This window comes from Bidens hawaiensis, unplaced genomic scaffold (assembly GCF_021521415.1).
Source record: "Bidens hawaiensis isolate Kalapana, Puna unplaced genomic scaffold, B.hawaiensis_p1.1 tig00037579_1, whole genome shotgun sequence".
NCBI lineage: Eukaryota > Viridiplantae > Streptophyta > Magnoliopsida > Asterales > Asteraceae > Bidens > Bidens hawaiensis.
In genome coordinates this window covers 10115-15796 of record NW_027496556.1, presented here as the reverse complement: position 1 = coordinate 15796, position 5682 = coordinate 10115, and the positions used below count along the sequence as shown (strand labels likewise).

At 36.2% G+C, this 5682-nt stretch overlaps 1 pseudogene; it reads right to left on the bottom strand.

The window, feature by feature from the left end:
• Window positions 1-1280: 1280 nt before the first annotated feature.
• On the bottom strand, window positions 1281-4744 carry LOC143589484 (ETHYLENE INSENSITIVE 3-like 3 protein pseudogene; annotated as a pseudogene).
• Between the last annotated feature and the right edge of the window lie 938 nt (window positions 4745-5682).

Sequence of the window (5682 nt, the reverse complement as noted above, 5' to 3'; positions counted from 1 at the left end):
TATAGCGAGTTCAATCCACATTGTTCCACGCTTAATTCGTATTGTTTCGGACTAGGATCGTGCTACATACATCAACTAAATATCATATTTGGATATGAAGAGCACTATCCATGTAATTTGAAATATAAGTTATACTATCCAGGATTTATGGTTTTTAGAAAACAGTTTTTTTAACTTCATAAAAAAAACTAAAATAAGGACTGTTGTAATTATCAAAAAAACAAAAAATAACTTATTGACTTTTGAAAAGATCAACTAAGTCCATAAGTTGTTTTCAAAAAAAATCCTAAGCACGCCCATGATGTATAGGTATGAGATGGCTTTAAAGAATCCTCCGCATATATTACTAGAATATACCCAACCCGATATTCCAAAACATACATGTCCAATTACTATTATTATTATTATTATTATTATTATTATTATTATTATTTACTGTTGGACATTGATTTTCATGTATTGCCCCAGACATATGTATTCTAGAGCTGAGGGTCTCTTTGGAAACCATCTCTTTATCCATATGGATAGAGGTACGGTGTGCCTACATCTCACCCTCCCCAGACCCTACTTATAACTTTGATGTTGGTGGGATTTCACTGGGTATGATTGATTGATTGATATAATGACATGTCCAATTACCCGAACTATGCTCATAAACATTCTCTTATTTTTTATTTTACATTTTCAATAAGGATAATAAAGGAATGTACTTATCCAATAATTCTTTAATTTATATAAATATAAAATTTACGAGTGAGCAAACGGCCAAACGGGTTTACTTGCAATACCCGACCTAGACCTGGACATGAACCCAACTAATGGTATTTTCAAGACCCAAAAACCGATTCTATTGTAAATTACCAGGTATGATCGGTTCTGGTCTCGCAGGTCTTATCTGGTTTATACTCACCCTTGTAGAAGCAAGCAGGCCTTACCCGCCATACCTGATACCCCCGATTAACCAACCCTACTGTAGTACAACTGGGTCTAGTCAATTCAGGTCTCGCGTATCTTACCCAGTTTATGCTCGCCCCTAAAAGTCATAATAGTACGACAATGTACTTGGAAAATCCAACTTGTAACTTTTAACAAACTAACGAATATACCCAACACCCGACAACTAATAAGCTAATTGGTACCTGACCAATACCCTGACATTGCAATCTCTAAAAGTTAACCGAAAATTTGAACTTAAAGCTCCCCAACAAAAATCTCAAAAGATGTAACATAACCAAATTCCAAAGGATTTTTTTTGTTAATAAAGAATCACAAAAAGTAACAAAAAAAGAAGATTAATCTTCCAAGAAACACGATCATTTTACAAACCAACCATTCAAGATCATCACTTTACATTCTTTTTTTATCATAAAGATCAGCTTTAAACAATGCCATGGTTGTTATCTTTGCATTATTCCACATACCTGCATCCAACAAAACATAACTACCTTGTCAAAACAGTTACTTTTGTACAATAGTGAATACTTTTGGCACTAAAGATTGAATCTTTATTGCAAGTGATGAGTGGTCATGTCATATGAACCAAATTATTTCAAAAGTAATCCAATTGTTGTATTAAGTATAAACAAATAGTTTATGAAATAAAAATTTGGGCTTATAACGAACTAAACGTTCGGCTGACTGTTTGGCGAAAAGTTTGTTTATGATCGTCCGTAGAATAAATGAACGAACATGGACAAGGAATTTCGTTCGATTAACTAAATGAACGAACACGAGCAGATGCCATGTTCGTTCATTTGTGATCGTGAACGTTCAATAATGTGTCAGTTTTACATCGTTTTATGTCCGTTAATGTTTGTCTGTTCATTAAAGATTTTTAAGCAAAATTAATAACTATAAAACAAAAACAAAAAAAATTAATAATTTGAGTGTAAAATTAACATATGAATATGATTTTTTTTTAAAACAGAACACCAACCCAAAAGCCGGACCGAGCCGTCAACATTAACCATTCTTGGTTAGCCGAATCAAATAAAAAAATGTTTGTGTTCATTCGGTTCGTTCGTTTGTGTTCATGGACCGTTCACAAACAAGTTCACTTCCTTAATGAGCAAACATGAACAAAAAATTGCGTTCAGTTAGTTGTTCGTAAACCGTTCATTTGTCCGATAAAATCTTAACGGACGAACATGAATAAGGCCTTGTTCAGTTCAGTTCGTTTACAGCTAAAAATACAATTTGGGTGACTTTTAACCCGTTTTTTTGTTTTCACATAAAACAAACGCGTCAACATTACCATCTCCAAATTATAAAGATTTAAAGTAAAACAAACTTACAATCAACCAAAATTTACGCCCCGAAGTACTGCATGAGGTCATGGTCATCATCAAGAAGATAATCAAAATCTGTATCCAGTGAAGTCATTGTATTGATCCCGAGATCAAACGGACTATTAAACCCGCCATAGTCTAGTGGCAAACTATTAATCGATAATTCAAAGTGATTATCAACGGGTCTATCATGCCCGTTATGAAACCCGTCTTTTACAAGATTTTGCATACCTTCTTGACCTGGTATTGCATGAGGGTTTTCTATCTGGAACCCGTTAACAGGCTGTTGACTTTCAATCGGTGGAGTATAAAGATGGTATGGAGCCATATGCTGGACCCCACTTGACCGATATTCCATCTGTTCTTGAATCGGTGGATACAGTAACATGTCGTTAGTGGGTATCTGAACATCGGGTCCGGGTTCGACCAGAGGAGGCCCGACACCTATCAATGTATGGCTTTCTTGTATGTTTTCATGAATCGGGAAATCGGTCAACGATACACCGACTTGGTTTATATCGGGCACTTCATCTCTTGGCCCGTATGATGTCATTGGTTGCTGAGGTGGCTTTCCCTTTTCTCGTTTTCTCTTCTTAACGGGGCGGGCTGGCTTTTTATCAACACGTGGCGGCGGCGGCGGCGGTGCTTCACAGTCTTTAGATGAAACCGAGGCCCGCCCGTCTTCCACACCGTCAACATCATAATCACTATCGTAACTATCCGACGGTCGGTTTTTATCAAGACCGCCACCCGATGGAGTCTCGGTTATCGCCGAGCCACCGTTATCGCCGCTAGATTGTCGGACTAACGACTCCTCGCGGCTTAAAACACCCAACCAAATCGAGCTTTCTCTAGCAGTCATCTTATCTTGTAAACACTTTGACTGGCGGACCAACCGTCTTATTTTAGCAATGTTCGGTGACATATGTTTAATAACCGCAGTAAGCACACCGACTTTCCACATTTTCTTTAGATCATGAGGCTTTTTATAAGGCGGTGATTGACCCTTCGGAAGTCCTAATCTAATCCACCAATCTTCGTTTCCTGCGGGCCACCACGGCGGCGGTGTACCTTTCTCTAACGGGAACTTTCGTTGTGGCGGGTCACAATGTTGCATTAAAGACGATAAAAGCGAGCCCAATGTAGCATCTTGTAAATCTTGAAGAATAGCATTCGAGTTCCCGTTTTGACACCCGACACCTTGTTTGGAAACACAATCAGTGTCGTATTTAGTAATCGCTGCAGGCCCGTTTTTGTCAAACTTAACTTTTTCTTTCCACCAGGCCCGTAAGTTATCAGACGACCCGCCAACGGGCTTACCCTTTTCGGGAATAATCCCGTAAACAAACCCGCGAGCTTTGCAGACTTCCATAAGCTTCAACATGTACTTCAAGATCCCGTCTTGAGCCCGTGACATCTTTTTCCTACGTGCTTGATCGCTCGTTTGTTTCGCCTTTTGCTTTTCTGCAGCTTGTTGAGCTAATATCTTTTGTTTCTCTTTAATCCTTTTAAGCTTAATCCGATCCTTCCACATCCGTCTTTCAAGTTCTTCAGCATCAATTTCTTCATCACTTACATCTTTTTCAGTTATGTTTTCGCACCTTATATCATCACCTTCAATGTCTGAACCGTTATCCAACCCGTTCGTATCAATCATATAATCCTCCATCGCGATTCAGACGTATCGATTATTCAATATTCAATCCAAACGAATCACCAAACTCCGTTTCTCATAACAATTTCATTACACACTTGGCATGCACTAAACTTTCTGAAATTCAGATCTTTTATCAACGCAACAACTTAGTTATACCCAATACGTCTAACTGATTAACAAATCACCGAAGCCCGAATCTCTAAACTCTGCACAAAAACAAGCTCCAACTCGTTCAAAATTGAATCTAATTTCAATAACCTAATCAAAGTTTCAATCTTTATTACAATTAAAACCTAAACTTAACAATTTAATCGAAAGATTAGCTAGATTCAATACCCGGGTTATGCCGAAATCGATACCTGGTTCAACCGAAACGAATTACAAAAACAAGTCTCTCAGATGCATTTCATCAAACACTTGGCGTGCACTAAACTCCCCTAAATTCAAATCTCCAATCGAATCGAACAACAGTTAAATCAAACACATCAAACTGATTCATTCATCTCAACAGCTTCAATATCCTAACTCTGCAAAAAATCACGCCCCAATTCGTTCAAATTGAATCTAATTGATCGAATAAAGTTTCAATTTTTTTACAATTAAAATCTAAATTGAATGAATTAAACTACGAATTAACGAAATTGAAGACATGGGAATTGTAGATATCGATACCTGGTGTTAATTAGTTGCAAAATCTTGAAAAATTGGTTGATTATTGAAACCCTAGAAAGTATGGTGGTGGAGAAGAAGGGGGTAGGGGTAATTTAGGAATATATGGAAGATGTGAGTTGAGGAGCCATATATGAATTTGTGTAGCAGCTATTTTGTTGTGTACATCGTATCTGGGCCACTATCAATTTGAGGTCAAAAGATAAATGAAAAAAGTTTGAATTTTTTTTTTTTTTTTACTAAAAATGAAGAAATCAAGATGACATTTGCTTCTACCTTCTACAAAGGTTTAAAAAAAAAGTCAACGAGCTGGTGGTGGAGTTTATCCAACATTGATTCATTCGTGTTCCAACTCTTTAGTTTTGGTGATGATGGGAGACTAAACGAATAGGCAATCGCAAGTTCGATCCTTAAACTGAGCGGGTTTTACCCACCACATTGTCGTGTCTTCATTCATTTGTCAATAAAAAAACAAGAGTTTTTAAAAAGTTTTAATTGGATATAAACCAATAAAAAATAATGACAATATATTTTGTTATATATTTTGTCTCATTATCGGTCTTGATACGTTTTATACAAAAGACAAAATAAGTTGCTTTTGGTAGTATTATGTGCACCATTCGCTAAACGTATTAAGACCAATAATGAGACAAAACAATGCAATCATCCCGAGAGAATAGTAAGAGATCAAGCTAAAACATAGTTATAAGAATAAAATTTTAGTTTTTGTATGTAACTGGTAATTAATTTTAACAAAATATGAAATATACCTGATCCTCCTTTCTAACTCAGTGTTATTATTTTCCGGAACGGCTGGCACGTTAAGAGAAACAAGAGTTTTAAAAAAATTTTAATTGGATATAAACCAATATAAAATAATGACAATATATTTTGTTATATATTTTGCCTCATTATTGGTCTTGATACGTTTTATACAAAAGACAAAATAAGTTGCTTTTGGTAGTATCATGTGCACCATTCGCTAAACGTATCAAGACCAATAATGAGGCAAAACAATGCAATCATCCCGAGAGAATAGTAAGAGATCAAGCTACAACAAAGTTATAA